General features: G+C 48.0%; 1 long non-coding RNA gene across 1 annotated transcript in view; it reads left to right on the top strand.

Moving 5' to 3' along the window:
• LOC141100946 (uncharacterized) overlaps positions 1–16,087 on the top strand; it is a 208,591-nt gene extending 192,504 nt beyond the window's left edge. The window contains exon 4 of the long non-coding RNA XR_012234823.1: positions 14,416–16,087. This is a non-coding gene — a long non-coding RNA (uncharacterized lncRNA). The remainder of the gene's footprint in view (positions 1–14,415) is intronic.
• Positions 16,088–16,661: the final 574 nt, after the last annotated feature.

Genomic DNA, 16,661 nt, shown 5'->3' with positions numbered 1-16,661 from the left:
CTTGGTGGTTGTCTTCCTGTTCTTTGTCCTCTTGAACCAGCTGACGGTACTGGCACCCGTAGGGGCAGCAGAAGGAACAAGAGCCAATGGCACTACCGAGGACCAGCTGATGGTGCTGGAACCCGGTTACTAAGCAGGAGGTACCTGTGCTACAAAGCACTACCAAGGACCAGCAGACGTTGCCAGAACTCGGATACCGAGATGGAGGCACCTAGGCCAAAGGCTCTGACGAGAACCAGCTGACGGTGCTGGAACCCGGAGGGGTAGCATAAGCTGCAAGAGCAAATGGAAATAGCGAGGACCAGCTGACAGTGCTGGCACCCGGAGGGGCAGCAGAAGGAATAAGAGCCAATGGCACAACCGAGGACCAGCTGACGGTGCTGGAACCCGGTTACTAAGCAGGAGGTACCTGTGCTACAAAGCACTACCAAGGACCAGCAGACGTTGCCGGAACTCGGATACCGAGATGGAGGCACCTAGGCCAAAGGCTCTGACGAGAACCAGCTGACGGTGCTGGAACCCGGAGGGGTAGCATAAGCTGCAAGAGCAAATGGAAATAGCGAGGACCAGCTGACAGTGCTGGCACCCGGAGGGGCAGCAGAAGGAATAAGAGCCAATGGCACAACCGAGGACCAGCTGACGGTGCTGGAACCCGGTTACTAAGCAGGAGGTACCTGTGCTACAAAGCACTACCAAGGACCAGCAGACGTTGCCAGAACTCGGATACCGAGATGGAGGCACCTAGGCCAAAGGCTCTGACGAGAACCAGCTGACGGTGCTGGAACCCGGAGGGGTAGCATAAGCTGCAAGAGTAAATGGAAATAGCGAGGACCAGCTGACAGTGCTGGCACCCGGAGGGGCAGCAGAAGGAATAAGAGCCAATGGCACAACCGAGGACCAGCTGACGGTGCTGGAACCCGGTTACTAAGCAGAAGGTACCTGTGCTACAAAGCACTACCAAGGACCAGCAGACGTTGCCGGAACTCGGATACCGAGATGGAGGCACCTAGGCCAAAGGCTCTGACGAGAACCAGCTGACGGTGCTGGAACCCGGAGGGGTAGCAGAAGTTACCCCTGAAAAGCAAAGTTGGCATGCCGCAAGCTGGCCGCAGTTACCGAATCACACAGTCCTAAAGGGGGTGTGTGTCCTACTGGCACTACGGAACAAGCCTTTCTTACCAGAACCCGCAGTCCACATAGGAAGCACCTAAACTGCTGGCACTCTAGCCTCGGCTAACCCAACCGCAACACGACATGGCAACTAGGGGTGGCAAACTGACATTGACACTTCCCGGAAACAGCAGGCAGGGCTGGAACCAAGCTGGGCAGGAGGGAGTACCCGTGCCAAAGTCAGTTATGAGCAGCAACTGACGATGTTGGAGCCCAGGGACAAGCACTTAGCAGGCTGAGGCCTGATGTGCTGTCAATTGGGAGGCAGCAGGACAGATTGCCATCAAAACAGCAGGGGAACAGCTGACGTTACTGAACCCCACAAACACAGGAGCTAGTGTTTTACTCTGTGAAGACGGCACTTCCGAGCAACAACTGTTGAAGCCCAGGGACAAGCACGGAGCAGGCTGAGGCTGCATTGAAGAAATTTTAAGATCGGTTGTAGACTTCTACTAATTTTAACCAAGCTCCACTTAGGCCTGTGGCTTCACTGATTTTCGTATTTCCCCTGTCCTCCAACCCCGCCAGTTACAGCTCCGAAGTGGCATCTGCACAATCCACACTTGTTCCTGTGTTACAGGTGTTCAGTCCGGTCAGTTAATCCCCTGATGTGTGTCCGGCAATGTCGCCTGCTCTGTCCACATTCCCATAACTAGGACAGGGAATGTGGACAGAGCAGGCGACATTGCCGGACACACATCAGGGGATTAACTGACCAGACTGAACACCTGTAACACAGGAACAAGTGTGGATTGTGCAGACGCCACTTCGGAGCTGTAACTGGCAGGGTTGGAGGACAGGGGAAATACGAGAGACAGTGGAGCCACAGGCCTAATTGGAGCACGGTTAAAAATCAGTAGTGGTACGACTGTGTAGGCAGCAGGAGACTTTGCCATCCACACAGCAGGGGATCAGCTGACGTTACTGAACCCCACTGAGACACGGGAGCAAGTGTCTCTTTCCGTGTGGACGGCACTTCCGAGCTACAACTGGCTGTGTTGAAGCCCAGGAAATAGGAGGGTGTAGGCAGAGGCCTACTGTATTTGGAATGTGGTGACAGCAGGAGAGACTGCCATCCACACAGCAGGGGATCAGCTGACGTTACTGAACCCCACTGAGACACGGGAGCAAGTGTCTCTTTCCGTGTGGACGGCACTTCCGAGCTACAACTGACTTTGCTGAAGCCCAGGAAATAGGAGGGTGTAGGCAGAGGCCTACTGTATTTGGAATGTGGAGACAGCAGGAGAGACTGCAATCCACACAGCAGGGGATCAGCTGACGTTACTGAACCCCACTGAGACACGGGAGCAAGTATCTCTTTCCGTGTGGACGGCACTTCCGAGCTACAACTGGCTGTGTTGAAGCCCAGGAAATAGGAGGGTGTAGGCAGAGGCCTACTGTATTTGGAATGTGGTGACAGCAGGAGAGACTGCCATCCACACAGCAGGGGATCAGCTGACGTTACTGAACCCCACTGAGACACGGGAGCAAGTGTCTCTTTCCGTGTGGACGGCACTTCCGAGCTACAACTGGCTTTGTTGAAGCCCAGGAAATAGGAGGGTGTAGGCAGAGGCCTACTGTATTTGGAATGTGGAGACAGCAGGAGAGACTGCCATCCACACAGCAGGGGATCAGCTGACGTTACTGAACCCCACTGAGACACGGGAGCAAGTGTCTCTTTCCGTGTGGACGGCACTTCCGAGCTACAACTGGCTTTGCTGAAGCCCAGGAAATAGGAGGGTGTAGGCAGAGGCCTACTGTATTTGGAATGTGGAGACAGCAGGAGAGACTGCCATCCACACAGCAGGGGATCAGCTGACGTTACTGAACCCCACTGAGACACGGGAGCAAGTGTCTCTTTCCATGTGGACGGCACTTCCGAGCTACAACTGGCTTTGCTGAAGCCCAGGAAATAGGAGGGTGTAGGCAGAGGCCTACTGTATTTGGAATGTGGAGACAGCAGGAGAGACTGCCATCCACACAGCAGGGGATCAGCTGACGTTACTGAACCCCACTGAGACACGGGAGCAAGTGTCTCTTTCCGTGTGGACGGCACTTCCGAGCTACAACTGGCTTTGCTGAAGCCCAGGAAATAGGAGGGTGTAGGCAGAGACCTACTGTATTTGGAATGTGGAGACAGCAGGAGAGACTGCCATCCACACAGCAGGGGATCAGCTGACGTTACTGAACCCCACTGAGACACTGAGGCCTACTGTATTTGGAATGTGGAGACAGCAGGAGAGACTGCCATCCACACAGCAGGGGATCAGCTGACGTTACTGAACCCCACTGAGACACGGGAGCAAGTATCTCTTTCCGTGTGGACGGCACTTCCGAGCTACAACTGGCTGTGTTGAAGCCCAGGAAATAGGAGGGTGTAGGCAGAGGCCTACTGTATTTGGAATGTGGAGACAGCAGGAGAGACTGCCATCCACACAGCAGGGGATCAGCTGACGTTACTGAACCCCACTGAGACACGGGAGCAAGTGTCTCTTTCCGTGTGGACGGCACTTCCGAGCTACAACTGGCTTTGTTGAAGCCCAGGAAATAGGAGGGTGTAGGCAGAGGCCTACTGTATTTGGAATGTGGAGACAGCAGGAGAGACTGCCATCCACACAGCAGGGGATTAGCTGACGTTACTGAACCCCACTGAGACACGGGAGCAAGTGTCTCTTTCCGTGTGGACGGCACTTCCGAGCTACAACTGGCTGTGTTGAAGCCCAGGAAATAGGAGGGTGTAGGCAGAGGCCTACTGTCTTTGGAATGCGGAGACAGCAGGAGAGACTGCCATCTCCACAGCAGGGGAACAGCTGGCAGTGCTGAACCCCACTAACACTTGAACGAATGTGTTTGGCTCTGTGGAGATGACACTTCTGAACACCAACTGACGCTGTTGGAGCCCAGGATTAGGCGAGGAGCAGGCTGGGGCCTGTTGCTTTTGGCAGGTGAAGGCAGCAGGAGACTTGCCATCTCCACAGCAGGGGAACAGCTGGCAGTTCTGAATCCCACTAACACTCGAACGAATGTGTTTAGCTCTGTGGAGATGACACTTCTGAACACCAACTGACGCTGTTGGAGCCCAGGATTAGGCGAGGAGCAGGCTGGGGCCTGTTGCTTTTGGCAGGTGAAGGCAGCAGGAGACTTGCCATCTCCACAGCAGGGGAACAGCTGGCAGTTCTTAACCCCACTAACACTCGAACGAATGTGTTTGGCTCTGTGGAGATGACACTTCTGAACACCAACTGACGCTGTTGGAGCCCAGGATTAGGCGAGGAGCAGGCTGGGGCCTGTTGCTTTTGGCAGGTGAAGGCAGCAGGAGACTTGCCATCTCCACAGCAGGGGAACAGCTGGCAGTGCTGAACCCCACTAACACTTGAACGAATGTGTTTGGCTCTGTGGAGACGACACTTCTGAACACCAACTGACACTGTTGGAGCCCAGGATTACGCATGCCGCATGCAGAGGCCAATGGGCAGCGGTTTTTATGGAGGTTGTTGACTACTACTGATTCTAACCATGCTCCACTTAGGCCTCTGGCTCCACTGTCTCAACTATTTACCCTGGCCTCCAACCCCGCCAGCTACATCTCTGAAGTGGCGTCAGCACAATCTACACTTGTTCCTGTGTTACTGGTGCTCAGTCCCGTCAGTTGATCCCCTGATGTTTGTCCGGCAAGTTCGCCAGCTCTGTCCTCATTCCCACTACTGGTTATGGGAATGTGGACAGAGCAGGAGACCTTGCCGGACACACATCAGGGGATAAACTGATGGGACTGATCCACAGGAACACAGGAACACGTGTAGATTGTGCTGACGCCACTTCAGAGATGTAGATGGCGGGGTTGGAGGTCAGGGGAAATAGTAGAGACAGTGGAGCCAGAGACCTAAGTTGGGCACGGTTAAAAATCAGTAGTGGTTTGAATGTTGATGGAGCTGGTGACTTTGCCGTCCACACAGCAGGGGATCAGCTGGCGTTACTGAACCCCACTAACACAGGAGCTAGTGTGTTTCTCTGTGCAGACGACACATCTGAGCGACAACTGGCTGTGTTGAAGCACAGGGATTATAGTTCAGGTGGTAGAAAAATGAACACACCAGCAGACCTGGATACAGTTGCCAACCACTAATTTAGTGTGCAAGAGGAATGGCAAAGTCTTTGGAGATCCAGGCCTTGTTCATTTTCAGAAAAGTCAGCCGGTCAACATTATCGGAAGATAGTCGCGTGCGACGGTCTGTTAGTACACCACCTGTGGCACTAAAGACACGTTCCGATAATACACTGGCAGCAGGGCAAGCCAGCACCTCCAATGCATACTGGCTAAGCTCTGGCCATGTATCCAGCTTAGAGACCCAAAACTTGAAGGGGGAAGAGCCATCTGGGAGTACAGTGACAGGGCAAGACATGTAGTCTGACACCATCTGACGGAAGCGTTGCCTCCTGCTGACTCGAGGCGTCGCTGATGGAGTAGACAATTGTGGTGGACACACAAAACTTTGCCACATTTGGGCCATAGTGGTCTTGCCTTGTGCTGCGGCGCTGCCTCTGCTCCCTCTTTGTGCAGAGTTTCCTCCACTGCCTCGACGCACAGAGCTGCTTTGTAAAGCACTAGCAACAATGCTGTCGGGTGGAATGGAAAACATTATGGACTGCACCAGTGACTCTTCGTACTCCCGCAGTTTACGCTCCCGGTTCAACGTTGGTATGAGCCTTTGTATGCTGTCCCGGTAGCGAGGATCTAGGAGGGTGTACACCCAATAATCAGCCGAGACGAGAATGTGGGCGATGCGGCGGTCGTTTCTCAGACACTGCAGCATGAAATCAACCATGTGCTGAAGACTCATGTGCTGAAGACTGCCAAAGAACCGCTGTCCCCTGTTTGAGGCGTGACCTCGGCCTGCTCTGCATCACCCCACCCTCGCTGTACATACTGAGTAGAGGTTTGTGTACCTCCCTCCTCTGGAGAGATGTCTTCCTCCTCCATCGACTCCTCCTCATCCTCCTCACAAAGTGTCCCCTGCCTAGGCCTTTGTGAGGAAACACGTAGCACAGACTGTCCAGAAGCAGATGGCATTTGGGACTCCTCATCCTCCACCTCTTCCGAAACCTCATCCCTTAGTGCTTGCAGTGTTTGTTGAAGCAGGCCGATAAGGGGGACAGTCATGCTGACTAGTGCATCATCTGCACTCGCCATCCGCGTGGATTCATCGAAGGCACGCAAAACGAGGCAGATGTCCTTCATAGAGGCCCACTCAATGGTGCTGAAGTGTGAACGGCGCACAGTGCGACTTGTTTGCGCCTGATGCAGCTGGTACTCCATGACTGCTGCCTGCTGCTCACACAACCGCTCCAACATATGTAACGTTGAATTCCACCGGGTGGGTAGGTCACATATGATGCGATGTTCCGGAAGGCCAAATCGTCGCTGCAGAGCAGCGAGGCGCGATCTTGCCGTGCTGGAACGCCGCAAGTGAGCGCACTCTATGCGGACCTTGTGCAACAGTGCATCAAGATCCGGATAGTCCCTCAGAAAGCTCTGCACGACCAAGTTAAGCACATGTGCCAGACATGGGATGTGTGTGAGGTTGCCTAGGCCAAGAGCTGCCACCAGATTTCGGCCATTGTCACACACTACCAAGCCCGGCTGGAGATTCGCTGGCCCAAACCACACATCGCTCTCCAGCTTGATAGCATTCCAGAGCTCCTGCGCTGTGTGGCTTCGATTCCCCAAAGAAATTAATTTGAGTACAGCCTGTTGACGTTTGGCCACGGCTGTGCTCATATCGGTCGTAACAGGCTCCTGCTCTGCTGTTTCTGAGGAACTTGAGTAGGAGGAGGAGTCTATGTGTACAGACTGGAGTCCTGCAATCCGTGGCATTGGAAGAACACGTACAGCGCCACTCTCCAGATCTGTACCCGGCTCCACAATATTGACCCAGTGGGCAGTGAGGGAAAGGTATCGTCCCTGTCCATGGTTACTGGTCCACGCATCGGTGGTCAGGTGGACCTTGCTACTAACGGCGTTTAGTAGCGCATGTTTTATTTTGCCCTCAACATGTTTCTGCAGGGCAGGGATGGCTCGCCTGCTGAAATAAAAGCGGCTGGGCACGTTGTATTGGGGGACTGCCAATGCCATTAAGTCCCGGAAGGTGTCAGTGTCCACCAGCCTGAATGACAGCATTTCAACTGCCAGAAGTTTGGCAATGCCAGCATTCAGAGACTGTGCTCGGGGATGGTTTGCCGAGTAAGGGCGCCTTTTATCCCATGCCTGTGCTACCGATGGCTGTGATGGATGGGAACGTGCTGCTATGGGTGGAATCTGACAGGGTCTCCGGACAACAGTGGCAGAGGTTCTTCCTTGGCGATCCTGTGAGGAAGCCGAACCAGCAGTGTGTGAGCTGGAGGAAGAGGCCCCAACACGAACTGAAGAGGTGGTAGGTGGTGCTGTACGTTGGCCTACGTCTTCAGGGTGTCTCTGCAACTCCAACTCGTGCTTGGTGCGCACATGTTTCCACATATTTGTGGTATTGAGGTTGCTGACATTTCTCCCTCTTTTGACTATCTGATGACACAGCTTGCATTTGACAAAGCAAATGTCATCTGCAACTGTGTCAAAAAAGGACCACGCACTGCAACTCTTGGGAGCGCCCGTTTTGCCTTTGGAATGAGGAATGCTCCTAACGGGTGCCGAAGTGGAGGGTACAGGCAACCAAGTCTTCCCCCTCCCTCTGCCTCCTGTTTTGGCCGGTAGGGGAATCTCTTCCTCCGAGCTGCTCCCACCACCTTCCTGTTCCTCACGCCATGATGGGTCAAGGACCTCATCATCTTCCCTCCCCCCTCTTCAAACTGCTGCTTCTCCGGGGTTGTCTCGCCAGCACCGTACGCACCAGAAAGTGGCAACTGAGTCTCGTCATCATCTGATGCGTACTGAGGTGTGCTGACCATAGGCACTGGCCCACTCGCCTCTTCAGATTCAGAGGGACAAAGAAGTTGCGCATCACTGCATACTCCCTCTTCTTCACATTCAGGAATGCTGCTTGGCTGGCCCCCTCTTTCCAAGCCAACAGATTCCGAGAACAGAAGTAGAGACTGTGATGACTCCTGTCCATGTCTCTCTGACTGCCTGGGCACTTTGGCAGGTGGTGAAGAGACAGATGGTTGCTCTTCGGTGCTCTGGTCCTGAGAGGATGCGGAAGTAATTGAAGTTGATGCGTTAGCTGCCATCCAGCCGACAACGGCTTCAATTTGTTCCTCCCGCAGCAGTGGGGTACGTTGAGGTCCTACAAAGCTGTGCATAAAGGACTCTTGCCTGCTAAAACTGGGGGATGCTGATCCACTGGTGCCCGCAGCAGGCCCAGAATCCCCACGTCCTCTACCTGCAGAATCCCCACGTCCTCTCCCTGCAGAATCCCCACGTCCTCTCCCTGCTGAAACTCCACGCCCACGCCCACGCCCACGCGCCTTACTCCCTGCCTTCTTCATCTTGCCAGACTGCTTAAGATAGGCAGAAAAGTACAACGGGGGGCCTTAGTGTGCTTATTCCTGAACAGCTGGTTACAGGTACAAGAAACACTAATTTTATGAAGTGTGTGTGTGTGGACTACACTTTAATAGGAGCTGATGTGGCCTACACAAGTTCCAAATGTAGTGTTTGGTGAACTTTTTTTGTGGTTTCTTTGTTGGAAACAAACTCAAAGTATGTGAACAAAGAATTGAAACTGATAGTATCACCAACTTTTTGGAGCTATTACAATGCAGGCAGGTAACCTACAATGCAAAAGATGAGGCTCCAAAAAAATTGGGTAATACTAATCTGGCTGCGCCGGCAGGGCACAAGCCAGAAAAAAAGGCTCCTCTATCTACTCCTATATAGTGTTTGCAACCAACCAATGTTGATGGATACGGATGGATGCACACTAATAGAAGAAAAAATGAGCTGCACTCAAAGACAAATATGTGTGAGGCACGTTGAGCGTCCTACAAACAGACGTAGCTGCAGGACACTCTACTCTGCGTGAGCTGCACTCACACACAGTCAGAGACCTCTCAGACAGCCGTAAACAGTGCAGCTAAGTGGGCACTGGCACTGACAGGCTGCAGAAAGGCTCCGCTGTGTACTCCTATATAGTGTTTGCAACCACTGTAGATGGAGACGGATGGATGCACACTAATAGAAGAAAAAATGAGCTGCAATAAAAGAAAAATGTGTGAGGCAGTGACACGCTGAGCGTCCTACAACCAGACGTAGCTGCAGGACACACTACTCAGCGTGAGCTGCACTCACACACAGTCAGAGACCTCTCAGACAGCCGTGAACAGTGCAGCAAAGTGGACACTAGCACTGAAAGGCTGCAGAAAGGCTCCGCTGTCTACTACTAGTGTTTGCAACCAACGTATATGGATACGGATGGAAACACACTAGATTGAAATTATGTAAAAAATGCAGCTCAAAAATTAAAAGATGTATGAGGCAGCAGTGATCACACTGGGTGGCCTACAGCCTGACGTGGCTGCAGGACCCACTCCACAGCGTGAGCTGCACTCACACAGCCCTTGCAGACAGCTGTGAACACTGCTGCTAGGGCAAAGAAGGCTACAGTGGTGGTTTATGTAGCCTGGGTAAAGCACTAGATGTTTGGTGGAATCGCTATTTCTAACTGTCCCTCACAGTCTTCTACAGCAGCCTGTCCCTAACTGAATTCACAGCAGAGTGACCAGAAATGGCGGCTGCGGTGGCTTTTATAGTGCATCATGACATCATTTCGGCAGCCAATCACAGCCATGCCAATAGTTAACATGCCTACATGCCTAACAGGATGTGCCCACACTTCGGAGGATTCCCATTGGCTTAATCAAAGCAAGCAGGCTCATAGCATGATGGGAACTTCCGATTCCGGAATCCGATATGACAAAAGTATCGGAAGTCAGTATCGGAATTCCGATACCGCTAATATCGGCCGATACCCGATACTTGCGGTATCGGAATGCTCAACACTATTGATGATATTTCAATCATCTGGACGGAGTCTGAGCAACAGCTAAAGACGTTCCACGAACAGTTTAATCAATTTCATCCCACCATCAATTTAACACTCAACTACTCCAGTACTGAGATTAATTTTTTGTACACCATCATTAAGCTAAAAAAACAATGAAATAGAGACATCCCTGTATCAGAAGCCAATCGACCGTCCAACATACCTTAAATGGGACAGTTTCCATCCAAAACACATAAAGAACTCTATTATCTATAGCCAAGCCATCAGATACAATCTTATATGTTCCAACCCCATGGATAGAGACAAACACCTTGGTTGCCTAAAAAAGACCTTTTTGAATCAGGGTTACCATCCAAGAACAATTGAAAACCAAATTACAAGAGCCACCAGATTGTCAAGGAATCACCTGCTACATTACAAAGCTAAAGAAGAAAATAACCGAGTGCTTCTAGTAGTCACCTACAACCCAAATCTGGAGGTGCTAAGGAGAGCTGCACGGAAATTACAACCTTTACTACAAAAAGATGCCCGATTAAAATCCATTTTTCCAGATCCCCCACTGCTGTGCTTTAGGCAGCCCCCAAATTTAAGAAGCATCATTGTCAGAAGCTCCCTGTCCTCTCCAACAGCTGCAGGAACATTTCCTTGCAACCAGAAAAAATGTAAAACCTGTCCATTTATAATGACCACGGACAAGATAAAGATCCCCAACTCACATCAGGACTACAAGATCCCAGGTACTTTCACCTGCATTACATCTAATGTGGTGTACTTAATTATTTGTACTAAATGTCCAACTGGGGGTCTGTATGTGGGGGAGACAGGGCAAAAGCTTAGAACAAGGATGAATACTTATCGTCAAACAATAAGAGAAAAAAGAATGGATCTACCTGTGGCAAAACATTTCTGTATCCCTGATCACAGCAACGTGGATATGAAATTACTGGTATTGAAAGGTAACATCAATTCTCAGAGAGAGATGAGTTTGGGAGTACAAATTTATGACGACCTTTGACACTCTCAGTGCTGGAATGAATGTGTCGCATGGATTTATGTCTTTTTACATCAATTAAGGAATTTCCTTTTAAAACCTTGTGGGGGCATCACATCACAGAACTAGACCCCAATCAGAGGACCATAAAACATCCGGACTCTTTATCTATGAACTGGTCCAATGTTTATATTTATGTTTCTCCCTCTCCCATATTGATAGTTCTACTTCACGTCACTTGTCTTATCTATTGCATTTTTTCTAGGCTGTACTGTGCATAAATATGTGACTTCAGATTTTGCATTAGTTAGCCTGATGAAGAGACCTGAGTAGTCTCGAAAGCTTGCAATGTGTTACCAACCATCTTTTCAGTAAGCCATTAAAAGGTATCAACTACTGAGGACTCTCAATCCTGAATATTTTTCTATCTACTGGCTAACACGGTACAAAGATATACATCTTTCCTGTATTAAAACACTTCCAAAAAGCATAAAAAAAGTTCTGGGTTAAATTACTCACATCTACAGTATTCTGTATTTGTTGGTTAAATTACTCTCCATGTAGTATTCGGGGATGTGGAGTACATTTCTGTGATATCTAAACACTCACAAAGTGTTGAAAACATTTTCTGCATTCAATTACTTACCCATATAGTATCACATGCTCTGTGGTACATCTTGGTGTTATAAAACACTTACAAATTCCAAAAAGCTTTAAAAAAAATTATTTTTTTACACAAATGGTTTTATTGGATTGCCATGTTATTTTTTTTTGTTTTTATTTGGGGATTTTTTTTTATATTTTTATACTTTTTAATAACTTTTTAAAACTTTTTTACATTGTTCCAGGATGAGACATCACTGTACCGTGACAGATAGGTGATCTGATACTCTACAATGCTTCTGCAGTGCAGAGCATTAGTGCAGCATCTGACAGGCAGAGGAGGAGGTGTGTCAGCTCCTGCTCTTAGCAGGTGCTCTCAGGCCACCTTCCCTGCAGAACCCCAAAGCTATCTTGTGGCCAGGGTTCACCATAGAGACCATCAGCACAATGCGATCGCAGCACATTATGCTTATGGAACCACACATGGAACTCATTCCCTGTGCGATGCTCCTCGTTGTCTGTCACATTTACAGTGGCATCTGAGGGGTTAAATGCCTGCGATCTGTGCTAGCACCGATCATGAGCATTGCTGCAGGGTGTCAGCTCTCACATAGAGCTGACACCCGTACCCGATCGCAGCGGCGCTCAGTGTGAGCCTCCGCGATCATGGTGCTGTACATGTATGCGCATTGCCGTACTGTCCCAATATAGAACTGTTTGTACAGCTAGTCTCTAATGAATTAGAACAAATTCCGTCCAGTATCTACAAAGATAATCTAACATCAGATGAACGTAATAGTCCGAATGATTAAAGGAACTACAGGACGCTGTTAAAAAACCGTCGGACAAGGGTGGAAATGTGGTTGTGTGGCCATGTAAATTATACGAAGCTGAGGCTTACCGCCAATTGCGGGACAAACCGGAGGTTGTCCTACAATCCTTTGGTTGAATATTCTGAAAAATTAGTTAAAATTTTGGATTTGGCTCTGGAACAAAGCATTATTTCTAAGAAATTACGAGATACACTTATTGTATCAGAAGCTAGGGTTTTTACCCTATACCTCTTACCAAAGATACATAAGGATTGAAGGACACCTCCCAGTAGGCCAATTGTCTCAGGTGTGGGCAATTTTGTGGAAAAGGTCTCCAAATACATCGACGCTCAATTGAAGCCCTTGGTGGAAACATTGCCCTCGTACATTCGTGATACGAGTAACTTCTTAAAGAAAATTGACTCCCTTAATGTTAAGGAGGGGGTTATACTTGTGACTTGTTATGTCGAGGCTCTATACACGAGCATTCAACATGAGGATGGACTGAAAGCGACAGCATACTATCTAAGTTTGACAAATTCTACGAAAGAGGAGGACCAGTTTATTCTGACAATTTTGGAGTTTGCACTTAAACACAATTTTTTCTTTTTTGGGGGGTCCCTCCACCTACAGCTCCAGGGAACAGGCATGGGAGCGGCTTTTGCACCCTCCTATGTGAATCTGTGCCTGGGGCTGTGGGAGAGGGACCTCTTCCTGTCAGATCGACACACATCAATGGACCGTGTGTCTTTTTGGGTGCGGTACATCGATGATGTCTTCATGATCTGGCAGGGTACTTTAGAACAGTTAGTTTCATTTTTTGAGGATTTAAATGTCAATAATTTCAATCTACGGTTGACATATAGGTACCACACGGAATCTATCGACTTACTAGATGTCACGATGAAGTGTTATAAAATAGGTTTTTTGCAGACTGATTTGTTCAGAAAAGAGACCTCTACAAATTCATTGTTGCATGCACAATCAGACCATCCTGCACAAGTCATCAAGTCTATACCCACTGGACAATTCTTGAGAGTCCGACGTATCTGTTGATCGGATACTGACTTTCATAAAAGAGCGACCAATTTGAAAAAAAGATTTCTTACTAGAGGTTATAGCAGGAGACAGGTCAAGTTGGCATATGATTGGGCCAATGGTTCTAAAAGACATGATTTGATATATACCCCAAGCAAAGCTGTGAAAGAAAGGAAAAGTGAAACAAATAAGGTCAGAATGGTTACTACCTACCATTCACATTGGAATTTAATGCGAAAGGTTATGGCCAAGTATTGGCCTTTACTCCTTGATGACCGTACTCTTGGCAGTTATTTGACACCAACTCCAAACATTGAATGTGCAACTACTTTCTTGTCCTCAGATGGCAGCAAGAACTACAAGATTACTCAATCCATTACATGCTCAACCAAAGTGGTTGTGTACTATGCCCATTGCCCTTGCGGGAAGATTTATGTAGGTCTCACGACTAGAGCCTTGAAAATACGGGTTAAGGAGCTTGTCCGGGATATTCTTGCTGCCAAGGAGGAGATATGTATAGACCATTTACGCACATTACCAAGACACTTTAAGTTGTACCACCAATGCGACCCCAAAGGGCTAAAAGTTAGAGGTATCGACAGACTCCTATTAGATATCAGGGGAGGAGAAATGAGTCGGCTGCTAGCATGGTTAGAGACCAAATGGATTTGGACTCTGAAGACCATCCACAGGGTTTAAATAAAACCTGCAGCTTCATTCCATTTCTTTGACGTGTTTAGGTCAATTTTTATCTCACCTTGTTTTTACTTTCACTAATTTTATTTTATTTTGTTTTTAATTGTAGAGCATATCTTTGTATTTTATAAGAGACTACTCCTTTCAAGTCATAACATGGATTGGAACATCACAAAAATCCTGGAACTGATGATGGGCCGAATACTCTAAGACAAGCATCATTTCCGTATTTATCGAAATTTATATGGTTATGATATATATAAATAATTTCCCCTTTGTTGTGGTTATAATCAAGAACATATATTATTATTACCTAGTTTTTATGGGAACTTTTGTAAGATCGTCCTTTGTAATATTTTATAACTTGTGCAATATGGGTTTCTATACAAGGGAAATTGCTTTCTAAAATTGAAGTTATGTTTGATGTGTATAGATCTTTATTAATATGGTCATCCTTACCTATTGGAATCTAGGGTAACACCTAATGATTCTTGTTCTTATATACAATAGTAATAGGTTGCACCCTCGGCCGATGTTATGCCCATATGTAGGGTTAAATTTTGCTTGGATACATTTGATTTTTGTGTGGCCTATTAGAATGTATGGCAATATCTAACAACCCCTTACTATTGTAAAGAACAAAAATATGCCCCACCGTGGGCTTGATAACATACGCATGCGTAGGGTTAATTTGTGCCTGATTATTGGATTTCTGTATGGCCGAATAGGGTTATTTGTATGTCCCTAATATGTTACCATCTCAGCTGTGTCCCCTTTTTCTACATTGATTCTTCTATTTAACAATGGTGACCTATACTTATTACTTGATATTATGATGATAAGGTCCAATATTCATGCTCCTTTGTGTGAACTTGCTCGTCTTATTTCAAGTGCTGACTAGCTCTTAATGTATTTAGCCCCTTAATGCTGTCCAATCGGATCATGGCTGCCCAGGGTGCCCGCTGTGCGCACGCGCCCACTGGACGGCTTCTAGGGCATTGCAGGAGGCAGCTCTCAGCGCCGCGTCCTGGTCATGTGACTCAGCTCGGCTCACGTCATTAGTGGGCAGAGCTTGACTCGCGGTTCGGGGCGTGGCGTTTTACCGCATCATGTGATTCCCCGATGCTGCCTTGTCGGTGCAGTGTGCGCCGCTATAGCGGGACACCTTCAGGATACCCTGATCTTGATGTATTTAGATACACTTGGGGTCCGGGGTGGGCGTGTCTTGTGGGGAAAGCTCATGTGAGGAGCTTGTTTTGATAGGCTAAAAGGGCGGTTTGTCCCTCCCACTACCAATGACTAGCACCTCCCCCTTGGTTTATCTATTGGCTGTCTTAGAATTTGGGCGTGAGCTACATTCAGCCATAGCTGGCCTTTTGACCAATTAGAATTCATGTAGGAACACAGGAGTTGATACGTGATTTGTTATTGGAGCAGTCTTAATATAAAGATATGCCTGTGCTGGTGTGATGCCAACCCATGGAAGAAGGCTGAGCGCCGAAACATGCGTTGGGGCTGACACCATCACCCACAGGAGGTAAAAATCAATCTCTGCACTATTAATACTATTTGCATAGGATTGTTAGCTATTTAGATAGAAATCATTGTGCCTTTGTGGCACTCTCTCACAGCTATGTAGCGTCTTATGAGGGATTGTTGGGGTTCTCTAGACATGTGCAGCCTCCTTTTGTAAATGTGGGTAGTGGTGTCCTATTTTGGGTTTACCACTTTTTAATTCTGTATGTCATACAGCATAAGTCTTTTGGCTATTTAATAAAGGTTTATATTTTTATGATTTTTCTGGGTTCATGTGTGTTCTTTTTCGGATCAATTTGCCGGAACGCAGCTGCCACAGCACCGTACATGTAAAGCACATGTCGCGAAGGGGTAAAAGTATATTTTTCTCTGAAACACCACAGCAGTTTAGAGTCAAACATTTGTGGCTGAAATCATACAGCCAGTCTCTGTACCAGCTGTCAGGTTCCCTTAAAAATACATTCTATTTTATAAAATCTGTTTTTTTAAAGTTAGCAATCAACAAATGTATATTTCAAAGGAATGATATCTTTTAGCTGTATCACTGTAAAAATAATTCCCTCCTGATGAGGATTTCTAAGCTGAGCTAAAACGCTATAAATCAGCTCCCATGTGTTTAATCACACTCAGTGCCTCTGTCATAATGTTAGACTATCACAGTCAAGAAGAGAAATTGCAGTAAAATAAATCCCACAGCAGAACATTTTTTGTGTCTTGCATTCTTCAAAACTTCTAAAAGAATAGATGAATAATAAGGCTACAGCACTGTTTGATGTGGCTGCTAGAATTATTGCAATTTGTATAAATATTAAACAATCC

Source organism: Dendrobates tinctorius, unplaced genomic scaffold (genome assembly GCF_039654945.1).
Source record: "Dendrobates tinctorius isolate UK_male_01 unplaced genomic scaffold, ASM3965494v1 ptg000111l, whole genome shotgun sequence".
Lineage (NCBI taxonomy): Eukaryota > Metazoa > Chordata > Amphibia > Anura > Dendrobatidae > Dendrobates > Dendrobates tinctorius.
Note: the sequence above shows the minus strand (reverse complement) of the source record. Positions and strands in the feature narration are given on the sequence as shown.